Here is a 14,889-nt window from a genome sequence, read left to right on the forward strand (position 1 = left end):
TATCCAACACATAGTGGCAGGATGTACCTGCAAGCCATAACTGCGGACATTGAGCATCACAACCTCTGGGATCGTTGCTGGGATAGTGTACAGGAACACCTGTCCTGCATATAGACTAGAAGTCTCTAGGTCCCCATGGGAGATGCTACCAGAGGTGGCTTAGAACAACAGGGCTAGTGTACTGTGGGATTTTAAGTTCCAGACAGACAAACAGCTGCTGGCCAACCAACCGGGCATAGTGATGATTGACAGCAACTTCAGGAAGAAGGAGGACGAGAAAGTAGAAAAGGACCAGGGACTAAAGGAACAAGTGGAGCAGATGCAGAAGCTAGTCCATTGGTAATAGGAGCATTATGAGCTGTAACCCTGAAACTGGAAGAGTGGCTCCAGCAGACTCCATGCAGAACATTAGTGGTCTCTATCCAGAAGAGTGCAAACACACGAAAAGCCAAGATACAGCACAGAACCCTCAAACTGTCAGGCCTCTGGTAGAGGACTTGAGCTACAGAAACACACACATATAACTCATAAAACACACACCATTCCCCCATAAAAGCAGAACAAAGTATGCAATACTGTTGAAGCCATGCTAACTAGAGGGAGAACGTTTCAGTCCCATGATAAGCAACAGAAAGCTAAAATGCTAAGAAAATGCATTTTGGTTAGTCTGAGGAGGGTGCACAGTATCCTGCGGGACCAACATCACCCTGCGCGCCACCTTTTCCATCTGCTGCCCTCAGGGAGAAGGTACAGGTCTATACAGGCCAGAACATCCAGACTGGCCAACAGCCTGTATCCACAGGCTGTGAGGCTCCTGAACTCTCTGCCCCCCTCTCACGGACAATAACCATATCCAACTTCTTAATAGCAATGAACTGGTCTGCATTGGTGCATCATATCTTTATTCTCTTCCCCCTCCTGCCCCCCCCCCCCCCCCTCTTTCTTAAATAGATAACTATCATATCTGATATCATATCTCACAGTACAATAATATTGAATGGGTTGCATTGTTGTATTTTGTCATGTTTCTCAGGTCTTTGTCTGAATTTCTACGAACATTATTGCTAAGGATTGTCTTATTGCATTGGAGTCACACTGGGTTAAATATGTACACTTGGGTTTTAGGGGTATTTATTATTTTCTTCTTTTTTTGGGGTTGTATGGAAGCCCCAAACGCAATTTCATTGTTCTTGACAATGACAATAAATAAATAAATACTGAAAAATAAAAACACCAAGTTTCTGTGAAGTATCCCAGCAGCTTATGTCTACACATGTGTTAGCAACCCCACTGTAGTATGTGCGAACACAATGTTGCCTCTAATGTTTTCATTATAACACAAGTTGTTACCTTAAAAACAAAATACTAAGTTTACATATAGAACATATAGCAGCCTAAAACTGCTTGTAGACACTGTCCAGATCTCACAATGATCTCATTCTGCCGACAGTGCCTCACATTTTATTGGCTGTTTTCACTTTTGATAGTATTTTCCATTAGGTAAACAGTGTTTTTCTACATTTGATGTGAATCATTTTGCCTATTTTGTTATCATTAGATTGTGTTTACACCAAATGAGGAATATTTTTAGTCATGATAGTAGCAGCATAAGTCTCCAGAGGGCAGCATGCTTGTATTCAGGCATGGATCAGCAACCTGTTTGTTCTCCCTTAAACAAAATCCTTGATGTCTCAGTGATTAGTTACATAATAGAGCACATGTTTATCTATATACCTGTAGAGCTCTTTGCAGTTCCATGCCTTGCACTGTCTTCTTTTACCTGCCAGTGCTGACGAAATTAGGAAAATTACTCTCAGATTAATGCTGAAAAAGCATATGTGACTTCTAGACACAAACTGCTGTTGTTTGGTCATCCTGAAGGCTCCCTGAAAAGCATTCAGTGGATCCAGTTTAACAAGAAAGAGAAATATTTCTTATATATTAGTTACTCTTCAGTGGCTTCCTGAATTTAAAATCCTTATTTTAAAGACCTTATATAATCTCAACAGAGAACTTTGCTGTCAGAGTGCAGGGATGCTTGTGGTTCCTACACCCTCCATGATGCACCGAGCATTTCCTCTACTTTTTCCTCTTTTCACTTCCCATGAGTTTCTATGCTACTGCTCCATATCATTAGCTTCTCTCTACTTTCTCTTTTAGTTTCTGTTTGTTGCTCCTTGTTTCTGTCTTATTGCCCCAACCCTGCCAATCAAACAGCAGACGGCTGCCCCTCCCTAAGCCTCGGTATGTCAGAGGTCTCCTTCCGTTAAGAGAGACTTCTTCTTCAACATGGTCGCCAAGTGCTTGCTCATCGTGGGTCATCTGATTGTTCAGGTTCTGTCTGTAACACTGTAGGGTCTTTATCTCATAGTACAAAGTGCCTTGAGGCGCCTTTTGTCACGGACTGGTGCTATATAAATAAAATTAGATTGGATTGGATTGCTCCAGGGCACTTAGGCAGGATGAATATTTAAAGGGCTTGATCCACAGGTCCTGCAATTTAAGTTATTTATAGTGAATCATACTTTTCAGTCCCAAATGTCTCCCTGGATTCATGAATTGCTACCTAGCTCTCATTTGGGTTAAGATAGTTCTGTCAGGCTGGAAGATTAAAAAGAGTGTGGTTAGCAGTCAAATGTGACTGCTGGTAATCCCGGTGATCTATTTATCCAGGCTCGACAGTGACAGCCTCTCTCTCTTTTTCCTTTCTGCCCAAGTACTGCACTAGCTGACTGCGCTGCCGCCTCTTAGTATCGATCGGAAAGTCCTGAGCCGTCAGATTGCTTTCAGCAGCCATCACCTCCTCCTGTCATAAAGGGAAAGTTGCACAGATTTCTCCCTCTTTTAGTGGTCCGAAAGAGATGAACGATGGCTGAAGGAAGCATGGCTGTGGTGCTGTTGCTGAGTCTATGACCTGGATTGATGGGGAATGTGGTGATGTTTTTGTTGATTTTTTTTTTTTTTTTTGCAGGATAAAAAAGAGAAATCATCCTGTCTTTCTGTCTTTTCTCAATTTCTCTCGTCAAGAAAAGTGCTGCCAGTCTCTGCATTTAACTTTTTGTTGGGAACTGCATCCTCTTTCTGCCTCTCCTGTTGGCCTTCCCTTGCCGTTTCATTCTCTTTTTATCTGCTCACCACCAGTGTTGGTCAAGTTACTTGAAAAAAGTAATCAGTAACTAATTACTGATTACCTCCCCCAAAAAGTAATCCCGTTACTTTACTGATTACTTATTTTCAAAAGTAATTAATTACTTAGTTACTTTTTAAAAACACGATTTACAACCTGAAGAGGTGATAAAGCGATAGATCTTTCAGCCCAATTCTACTTTTTCTGCATAACCCATCATACAAAATGTAATCAAATGGAAAAGTCTCTTTTTAACTTGTTTTATTAGTTTTAATCTTTTAACTTTATGCATCAAGCAAAAATTTAATTATATGCAACATTCTCTGACTGGAAGAAATTAGTTTAACATTTAAACCTATTTTCTGCACATTCCAGCACATAAAATAAAATATTTTTTGTGTTTACACTCAGTCTTTCAAATAGATGCAAGTAAAACACAGCAGAAAATAAATAAAGTCAAAGACTCAGCGGTCCTGTTGCTCTATTTTCACCTGTAAAGCAGGAGTTGGGTAGGCGGAGGTTTACCCTGGTGCAGGTGTGCTGCGGTCAGTGGAAGGATATGGCAGCTCTGTGAGTTTCCCATCACGTCGTAGCTACTCGGTGCTTCCTTGGAAGTTTAGGGTTTTTTTCGCTGTAAAAAGAAGTTTTCTTCCCACGCACAGCGGACACTAATGTTTTTGTCACTTTTTATGGAATCAAACTCAAAGTAAGGTCAGTACTTCCACACTTTAAACGCTGCACGCTCATACTCTCTCCTGCACTCGATATGTGATCCACTGTTGATCTGCACACAGCTGTTGTCACCAACGGCGCACTCGCTTACGTCACTGTCGTGAGACATTCTCGCAAAAGATTCACGGTTTTAGTAACGCAGTAACGCAGCGTTCCTACGGGAAAGTAAAGGTAATCTAATTACCGTTTTTGCAATAGTAATCCCTTACTTTACTCGTTACTTGAAAAAAGTAATCGGATTACAGTAACGCTTTACAAATAACGCGTTACTGCCCATCTCTGCTCACCACTCTCTCGCACATAGATACCTGAGAGGGCACCAGCAGGACTAATTACGGACAACAATAACTGCCCCCCTCCAGCTCCGGCTTATTCCCGACTGCGTAACAAATTCATTGGCACATCATTGCCACTATTGTAAATCAATATGACAGACGCAAGTGAGGTGCTGAATACATTCATGCACCATGTGCTTGTGCTGCAACTTGTACTCACACAGGAGTAAACAGGTTCAGCAGTTGTTAGATGTCCACATCCATCTCTGCAGCAGACTGTTTGATGTTCAAAGAGGGAGCGCGTGTTGGGGACGGTAAAGGCAGAAGGGCTGGGACATATTGGTGGCTGGGGAGAAGGGACAAGCCATTCGAGCAGGGGACCAGTGGAAAGCAGAATGGCTGGGTATATTAAGCAGAAGGAAATGGGTGTTAGGGGTATTCTCCAGATATGAGGGTGGTAGTTGGTGTGAGGTAGGGCGATGATGCATTAGCTTTAAGGTACTGAACTAGAGGCCACAAAGTCTGGCATCAAGATAATGGCCTGGATCTAGTGAATTGAGAATAAGAAGGCTAGTACTGTTTGAAGTGTTGTTTATGGTCAGTAGAAGTAGCATCAACATGGTGATAGGTAGAGTATCAGCTATTTTACAACACCAGACTTAGACTTAAAAACTCAAAATGTTCTGCCTTTTTTCCCCAACTCATTTAGCAACTTTTAAATTAAACTTTTACACGTAGACCACAAAACGGGTAATAGATGGCTGTATTCACAGGAGAAGGTCTGAGCAGACACATATGATGCAGTTCATCTGTGTTTATACCAACATTTCTAGAACAAACCAGCGCATACAACCACTTGACCCCTCCACTTGCAGATTCTTAACCGGGTATAGGAATTGGCAAAGCTCTCTAAATATCAGTTAATGTGCTGAGTCATTATGAAGTGTTTGAATCTTCCACTGAAGTATATTTTTGTGTCAGAACTAAAAATACTTAATGAGAGTGAAGGACCTTGCAATTCTTACCGTTTTTGCTTTTAGAGCAGGTGCTTCTGGCAAACAGTGTCTTTTTTTTCTCCCTCTCTCTCTCTCTCTCATTCATATATATATATATATATATATATATATATATATATAAATAAATAAAATCTCAAATGCTAAGCTTCATAGTGGCATCTTTATGGCACTTTTTAAACGGTCATATAAAGCAAAACAACTCAGACAATAGATTTTCTTTTCCCATTCATTACCACATTGGGTTACTTTTCCTCATTCTGGCCACCAAAATCTATACATAACAAAAATCTATATGACAAGAACTCTAAGAGTGTAGATAGTGTTCAGAGGGTTGGACCAGGGTGGGAGTTGTGTGGGGGTGGTACACTGTACAATACTGTACTGGAGTGTGTTTGTGGAGATTATTAAAGAGCCATAAAGGGCCTGCTCTTACCGGCTGATCTCCACACTGGCAGACTGGTTATGAAACAGGCCTCACTGGAGATTCATCACTGTGGAGAGCCAAGGCAATTCTCCCTCTCTTTTCCTCCCACTCCCCTTTTCTTTTGCCTCCTCAAGTTTTTTTTCTTCCTCTCTCACAGAGCTTTGTTCTGTTGAACGTGATGCAGTGCTTCTGGTTCAAACACGTGAGAGCTTCTCAGGGTTTTGTCCCAGCAATATGACTGTCTTACTGGCTCACTGCTGCCAGTTTCTTTTCTCCTATCCCAGAAGGACTGAGAGAATTTAATCGTAGTTTGACAACATGTTGTTCCCTCTGAATCCCAAGGCCTAACCCAACATAGCAAACAAACTAACAGGGAAACAAGGTAAACTTATTCAGCTTACTGATTTTATTTTTGTTAGCCCCATAACTTGCTCTGCAGTTGGTTAGCTCACACACTAGAACTCTTTCTTTCTGTCATGCTAATTTAGCCAAATTCATGAAACTGTTATTAACAAGTTGTTTTAGAGAAAACATTAAAGAGAAATCAACAATTAACATGCTATCTCTTACCTCTCTTTGAAAGCTGGGACAAAGTCGAAGTAAGGGAATCAAAGGAGTAAAACTCGGCTGGGATTCCAGCCATGTGGGGAACATCTAGTTCCAGAGGTGTTGAAGGTAACCACTCAACCATGAGAGGCATGCTTCTAATAGCTTGTTGATATTGCAAAGTAGACCGGGGGGTTCAAAAGGAAATAAGTTTTGGCTGGGATATAGGGCCAACATAAAGCTGAGAGGAGGGAAACTTTTTTCTAGCCAGCATACACCATTTGCCAAAGGGTTGTACTGCTGCTCCTCTTTCAGTTCCAGCTCTCAAAATCCCGGGTTTGAGGAGGACAAATTTGGACCAAAGGCAAAATTTCAGGCAAGAAAATACCTTTCATGTATGAAATTGGAAGACCTGATGAGGGTCTGAGAGCAGTTTAAGTAATCAGGTAAGCACTCCTGTCGGGACCTGGCTTGTAATTTTAGCAAAGCAGGACGGATGAAATGAGGTGAAGGGATTTCTTGACGGAGGGAGAAGTATAACACTGCAGTGCGATGTGATTTCAGGAAACTGAGAACAGAAAGCAGCTAATGGGAGAGACAGAAATAATTGTCTTTGGCGGATTTTTATTGGACTAGCCTCAATGCATTTGATGAAATTGGAAGGGAAAAGTTGGTACAAATGACAAGAGGTGGGAAGGAAAAGATATAGATGGAAGGGTGGGAATGAAAGGGAAAAGAGAAAGAGACTGTTGCACTACAGGGATCAATTACTAGGAACTGTGAGTTATGGTATTTGCTGCACCAAGTGCCATGTGGCTTTATTGCACTGGGACAGTGTTTGGAGGAAGAGTGAGATTATTAACCACACTGAAAGAAAGTAAAAGGGAGGTAGAGGAAGCCAGCAGAGAATCAGAAAAGCACAGAGAAAAGAACGAGGTACATAGTTTAGAAAGGAAAGAAAAATAGAAAGAGGCCAAGAAAGATGAGTAAACCTTAAGGCTCCTTCTTCACCACACCACACTCTCCATTTCTGCTTGTCTTGCACTTTCAAGCGTGGAGCCCATTAAAGCAGATGGCAGTGTAACTCACCACTGATAATCAACAGAGAGAGGGAGAGAGAGGATTCCCAGAGAAGAGACCTCAGGCCTCGTTTATTATGTTAGATTTTTCTATTGAATCTGACTGCGAGGTAATTTCTCAAAGTGGGAAGGAGGTGCAAGGAAAATAATTTAGACAATGAATAATCAAGACAAGAGCAGAGCAAATTAAGTTTACGGTTGGGAAAAATTCTAAGGGGAAATAAAAAGTGAACATCACATTTTAAAATCAAGGCCTATAATGTGTAACAGATTGAAATCACCCATATCTGCTTGTTAAGTGATGACGTACCGACCCTTTTTCAGATCCGAGCAGCTACTGTTTTTACTGAGGCTCATGTTGCTTCAATTTGTGTTAGTGCTTTGTTACCACTCTTGTTTTGTGTGACATTCTGATTTACTGCAGCTGCCTTCACATACTCTCTGCATTCCTTCTTTTTAAGAATGTACCAAAATGGTGAATTGGCTACTCTTTAAGATTTTGCTCTCTCTTCATTATTCATTAGTTGTTGTTGTTGTTTTGTTTTTTAGGTCTACTGATGGCCTAGCTCACTTGCACTTGCAACAATTCCTAAAGAGTTAATGCAAAATGTGTTTAAAAAAAACAAACAAAAAAACCCAACAACAACAGCTCTGAAAAGCCGAAAGTCCTCCACACAGTAATTAATAAAAACAATAATTGAGTTGGTGCAGTTTGAAAGCAGAGTCATGAAGCAAATATTTAAAATAGTAACAGAAATATATTTATTTTTAGACTTTAATATGTAGTGTTTTAAAGCTGTCACCTTTCACTGTCTATGAAGTCTGCTTGGCCCTGGGTGTCACGTTGTTTGTTCTTTAATCCCTTGCAGCCACACCACCAGGACAAATCCCTGCGCATTTATTGTACTTAGCAAACAAAGAGGCTGTGAATTATGAGCAGTCACCCAGTGACACAGCATGGAACTACTGACTGTTTCCACTGCTGCAGAGCTATGAGCAAACACACCTGTCAAGTGCTCCCAGTTTCCCCTCGCTGACCCCCAAATGACTGGATAAAGTGCGGTAATATGTTCTGTCAGACTGGAGTAAAACCGCTAGTGACAAACACTGCTGGGAAAACAGAATGTCATTATATTTAAAACAGCTATAACAAGGACAGTTACATACTGCAACAATAGCAAGGCTCAAGGCAAGGACAATGGTATGCTCATATCAATGACATGGAGAGTGAAAAACATGCCTTCCACCAGTGGAGGTTGAAGTCAAGTTGGATTTCAGGGTTGACTCATACATTTTTACACAGTTTTCCTTAGCAATCGATATCAATCATAAAACAAAAGTCAATATTCGCCTGGAAAAGTACAACCTTGACAGAGAAAAACAGAAAAAAGGAAGGGTACCGGTAGTTTTAAATTCACAAATTTTTGCAGTACAAAAACCCTTCCTATAAGGTAAATAATGAAAATTTGAAAGTCATACAAAGGCCACCGAAGGCCATTAAATGGCTACACTTCACTCCAAAGACAAAATAAAGGACAGATGGCAGAGGGGAGAGGAGATACCGGAAAACAAGAGCGATGGAAGCCACAAGAGAGAAGTCTAGAGATGGATGATTATGATGGAGAAAGAGGAAGGGAGGTAATGATTGGAATACATCCAGAGCTGCATGGATAAAGACATGAAAGAGGAGCACAAAGAGTGAAGCAGAAAAGAGAAACAGGGAAGGAGATTCAGGGGAGTTACAGAAAAAGAGAGAAGGAGAAGAAAGAAAAAGATGAGAAGAGGGGCTGAACAAGTGGTGCATGGGGGAGTACAGAGGTGGATGAGGTCAGGATTCGACCCTGTGGTGTCCCGTGGTAATTGAAATTAGACAGTGGGGGTGGTGGGTAGGGTGGCAGCGGGACTGGAGGAAACAGGCGACATGATAATCAATTTGAGGCTGAATCGGAAACATGAGCCACTGGGGGGGCCTCGTTCCCCCTACCAGGCCTCCAGATGGCCCCGGCCCCAACCCTGTATGGGCCCTGTCATAGCACGCAGTGTGTTTGTGTGTGTGCCTGTGTTTTGGAGAGACAATGCCATCTGCCAGGAGTGCAAAGGGAGTTCATTAAATGTATTTGCTGACACTAGGGGCGCAGGCTGGTATAAGCAAAATACTACAAACATGTTTTTGTGCATGTTTGCGTGAGGAAAACAGACATATTCAGACTCAAGGATGTGGGCAGATTGATGCAGGAAGGGCATGTATCCACAAAAACTTGATTCACACATTCACACTGCATGCAGTCCAACTTTGTATTTGTCCTAATGGGCCCTTGGGGTAAAGCCATGATACTGCGGCTATTTGTCAAAGCACCACTGGTCACTGAGGAGCAACCGAGTGAGTCTGTTTGGATGAAACCTTTTCCCAGTGTTACCATTTAGGTCATGTTACATTGTCTTCTATCTCTCTGTGCAATGATGGACAGATTCCAGGATGTTTCGGATCAAGTCTCTGTAGGGGGAATGCTGCTTGTTGCTCTGGTTGTATGCAGATTTTTTACAGTCAGAACTGTAAGTGAAGGTAAATTTGACTAACTGAACAGCCCCACTATACATACAACTGGCAATTCTCATACAGGACATGGTGTTTATGCTACTCCATAGTTACAAGCCATCTGCAGGCCACTTTGCAACCCACCTTCTGTATTTAATAACTTAATCAGCGTTAAACATGATATTATTGATGCTAGTTCTGTTCTGTGTGGGCATCTTGCTGTTGCCTCTAGTTTTCCATGTGCACAAGAAAGCGTGGAAAAAACCCAGAACAGAACCATGACAATACATCTAAATTATTGCACATGAATAAAGCTGTTCTCTTTTGAATATATTAGTGTTGCCTGGATTAACTAAATTGTTTTAGTTTACACAGATTTCAGTTAAGTAAGCTAACACAGATACTTTGCCTTTACTACATGCAGACTGCCTTATTTGCTCATTCACCCCTCAAAGACCCACTTTGAGCCAGGAAAATCTTGTGTACGTTAGGTTGTCATGTTTCAAAATGCATTTGAAACCAGTCAAACACTGACTAATTGTTGAAAGTCCAAACATCTAGAGTACCGTAGAACTAGTCAGAATTGTCACTTTCCTTATGGAGCAGATACATTTAAGTCTCATAATTCCAGAGCACATCAGGTGTGTTCGGATTTCACTAAGAAGTGTTTAGATGATGACATACTGTGCTGCAACTTGAAAGTGCCTGTCAACAAACAATTAAACACGGTTTAACAGATGTAAAACAAAGCCCAATTTTCCAAGTGCATGAGCTATTTCTTGGCTCAGATGTATTCACAAACTCATCTGAGGGAATAGTTTGGCAGAAATTTGATGCTGTCTGAACAGGTGCCATATTTTTACGGTCCGAAAATCAGACAACTGATGGCAGAGGAATAAGTAGCGTGTTCATCTAGTCAGGGAGAAGAGTCCATGGGACTGTCAATCATGTGCTGTTATGGCGGATGCAGGCTCAGATGAGAGATATCAAAGCAAAAGTAATATATCTGATGAAAAGAAAAAGGAATTCAGAGGGAAAGGGTTCAGTCAGCTGTACCTCTATACATGTATATATATCGTCCATGAATATTAGTCCATGAATAATTCTAGTACTTTTGAAGCTAAATGCTAGGAAAAATTAAAAAACGATTCAGGCTCTGAGCCAGAGTAAGGATCCAAAGTACATTAAAAGCCTTTATTAAGGCAGGCATAATAGTTGAAAATACTAGCTGGCTTCAACCTCAAAGGGTCTTGAAAAGTCTTGATTTGTACTAATCCTACAACACAAGCTTTTTTTTTTTTTCTCCTTCAGGAAATATTGCGTCCCTAACATTAAAAACTCTATTTTGATGAGAACACTTTAAAAAAAATAACTTGTGAATCTAATTAGAGAACAAGAGGCTCTTTTTATACTTAATTCTAGTTTAGATCAAGCCTCCCAAACTGCAAAAGTCTTGGACTTTCTAAAATGAAGCTTTGTGAAGCTTTTTTTTTTTTTTAGTTACATCAGTTTGTACTAATAGAGTTGAACATAAACAAGGGAAAAAACAAACCTCTTAAAGCAGTGCATGGGGCAACTACAGATTGGACACTTTGGAGTCAGGCAGTTGATCTGAGCAAGTGAAAGGAAAAAAAAAGTTCACATGTTTGATTGTGTAGAAGTGGGGGTGATACGGGGGAGTTAAAAGCACAAACAATCATGTAAAATAAACATGTGACATAAAAATGCCATTTAAATGTTAGAAAAGCAAATTTTACAGTACTGGAAGTGATTCATTTTTCAGGTCTTTGTTCTCATGCTATATTTAAAATAACTATAAATGAAATGGGGTACAGTGAATGAATATCCAGCCTCAACTAGACCTGCTGTCTCTAATCTTCCCTATAGATGTCACAGAACCATTCAGAGTGTAAAAGAAATACCTGAAAGTGACTGTGTCTTGTCCCCTGTTCCTGCGGTTAAGTCCTAATATCTTTAGGGGCTTAGGTCAGACTTATCATTATAACAGAAGTCATCTTTGAGACAGGGTTAAAACAGTAGCCAGTAACTGAATAGAAATTTGTCTTAAACATGGCTCTTTGTTTATGCAAATAAAACAGAAAGAATAAGATCATAAAACACTCTGTAATAAAAGCAAGATAAAAAAAATAAATAAATTCCTGGGCCTTTCTGTTTAGAGTTTGCATGTTCTCCCAGTGTCCTTGTGGGTTCTCTCTGGGTACTCCAGCTTCCTTCATGCAGTTAGGTTAACTGGTGATTCTAAATTACCCATAGGTGCGAATGTGAGTGTGAAAGGTTGTCTGTCTCTTTGTGTTAGCCCTGTGACAGACTGGCAACCTGTCCAGGGTGTACCCCACCTCTTGCCTTATGTTAGCTGGGATAGACTCCAGCACCCCTGGGACCCTGGTTTGGATAAGCAGATAAGAATGGATGGATGGATAGAATTTTATTATGAGTTGTTACAGTATCATGTTAATAGCAGACAAAGAAGAGAATGCGCCTGTTTAGGATGATGTACAATAACACTATTCATAGTTTAGACATTTATACACACAGCATTAAAACTAAATTAATAATCAATGAAGCAATTTAAACTTGATTCCAATATAAAATTGTCAAAAACATTCAAACCAAAACAAATTGCATACATTGTAATTAATACCACCAAATGAGCCTGAAAACTAACAGAGGGAGGTGTGGACCAAATGAGGCAGGTCAAACAGAGAGGGGGGAAAGTCTTGTAAATGGAAAAGCTTGTTGTTTTTCCATGTTGGAAGAAAAAGGTGAAAGGTAAGGTGAAGGCATGAAAGCAAAGAAATAGTAAAAACTGGCAATGAGTGAGTCAGCACTGGTTTTCCTCTGAGTCGGCTGGAGGTTTTGGGAAGCATTCACCTCAAGGATCTCCTCCTCTGTAGTAAAGCAAACAGCACCATGTCGCCAATTAATACCTCGCTGGACTATCAGCTCATATCCCCACATGTCTCTGGGTCCCTTTTATCTTCTTCCCTCTTTTTTCCTCCACCCTCGCCTTGATGTGTTGAATCTCATTAACACAGTTTGCTCAGGACAACACGGCACTCATCAGCCAATGGGTTTGTCGACTTGATAACGGATCTTACCTTACCCCCCCCCCCCCACTGCAGCATCGGTATGTTTATCACACTGGGCTGCACCCATTTTAATTGACGCTGTCATAAAGGAAAAAAAATGCTGTTTTTGTTCCTTTTTTTTAACCTAAGAAAATATTTTAAGGGGGTGTATAAAAATGTTAATTAATGGTGGATTGAGGACAACCCTGGCAATTAGTGCAGGCTGACAGGCAGGCGATGCACTGCACTGGAGACTGTGACAAGTACTGAACCTCGACTGTATGCATACACAAAAGCATGCCTGTTAGCCTGCAGGGCCACGGAGATGAAGGCAACTGTTTGTTACAGGCTAAACAGAAAGTGAGACTCCAAATGGGGTCTTCTGTACAATTAGCATAAGCATATGCACACATACACTTCCAAAGACAGAAATGCAAACACTAAGGCACACAAACACCGATGTAGGTTGAAAATGTGTTGCTGAGGTTATCTGCTTCGTTTGAGAAAACATTATTAGACTGCCGGCCCTCTGCTTCTTACATTGTCTCTGAGTCTTTTGTTACTTCTCTTGTTGAGAGACCTTTGCAGCTGATATGCTTCGGTTTTGTAATGATCTGTAGGTGTAATCTGTGTGCTCCATAGAGCTTATTAGATGCTGCATTTCTAGTGTAATACACGTATTGATTGTTAATAGTTAAATAAGATATGATGTCCTAATGCAGTTTTTCCACAAACAAATTGAACTTTATTAGTTCAACAGCCCAGAGAGGGAAGCTATGCAACACTCCAGCTGATCTCCGTGCTGTTGGCTCAGCTGATGCCCTTTTATGCACCGAGCTTTGTTTAAGCTCCTTTAGCCTGCCTGTGGTCGCTGTTAATTTGTCCACACATAGATACACATAGCATAGATTTGGCACCTAGGCTAGATCACCAATTGCCCAAAGGAAGAAATTCTCACTCATTAATATACTTTGAATGGCATAAAATGTTGTTGGAGCAAATTAAAAAGGCCAGGCTTGTGTATGTGTGTTTGCCTGAGTAAGCTCTTACACCAGATGAAAATGCAGTTATTTTGGAACAGTTGGCTAATTGTCTTGGTCCACAATTAAAGTGTTTTTATGTGGAGCTGAGATAGGATACAACCTCGTTGACCGAAAACAAGCCACCTCACATGGCCTTAAAGAAAACCAGTTGTGTTACATAAGCTAATACATTTCACTTTTAATTTGACGATGTATTGCATTGTTGTGATTGTTTTTGATGCAGAGGATTCGTATGCTTTGTTCATTATACAATAAGTGTCAGGGGCTGGGTCTGTGACACAGCATATTGAGTTTATTTTTGTATTTGTGATTTCTTATGTTCAGTTGAAAGGATGTTAAGTTCTTGAGTTTTAAGTCTAGTTTAGGTTCTTCTGTGTCTCCTTAGTTATGAGTCTTTCCTGTCTCTATGTGGTCTGTCTTGTCCTCAGTGTTGTACTTTCACTTATCCCTGTGCGTTTGTCTCGCCACGTGTTTTACGTCTCAAGTGTCTAGCTGGTGTTGTCATGTCTACGTTTCTCATTGTTTCCTGTTTTAGTTTTGAAAAGTCTGGTGTTTCCATGTTTCATGTGTTTAGTTTTACTTCCCCCACAGTGTCATTATGTTTATTCCAGTCAGCTGTTTCCCCATGTGTTTCCACTTCCCCTGATCACCTCCTGTGTGTATTTAGTCTGTGTTTTCATTCGGTCTTCGTCAGGTCGTCCGTGTTTCCTCCCACCACGCCGTGTCAGTGCCTGTGTTTCATGATTCTGCTCAGGTCATGTTTATGTTTCATGTTCTTGTTTCTTCCTCATTATAGTTTCTCAGGTCAGAATCTTGTTCATGTCTAATGTCATAGTTATCTCAGTTTAGTTCTCCTAGTTTAGGTTTTAGTTTTAGTTCTCGCCGCTTGTTCGCCTTGCTTTGCTTTCGTATTCATGTTTTTTCAGCCTAACAAACGTTTCGCCTTTTGTTTACACTCAGTTCCGTCTCCTTCCGTGTCTGCACCTGGGTCCTCCTTCTCACTCCCACACAGTCACTTTTAT

General features: G+C 40.8%; 1 protein-coding gene across 2 annotated transcripts in view; it reads left to right on the top strand.

Annotated features, from left to right (window-relative positions):
- The window catches only part of gfra1a (gdnf family receptor alpha 1a), a 112,596-nt gene that overhangs the window by 67,947 nt on the left and 29,760 nt on the right, over positions 1-14,889 (top strand). The window lies entirely within an intron of this gene.

Source organism: Aulonocara sp. 'chitande type north' Nkhata Bay, linkage group LG13 (genome assembly GCF_057382095.1).
Source record: "Aulonocara sp. 'chitande type north' Nkhata Bay isolate Kocher_YH1m ecotype deep benthic linkage group LG13, A_spYH_male_GT1.1, whole genome shotgun sequence".
NCBI classification, from domain to species: domain Eukaryota; kingdom Metazoa; phylum Chordata; class Actinopteri; order Cichliformes; family Cichlidae; genus Aulonocara; species Aulonocara sp. 'chitande type north' Nkhata Bay.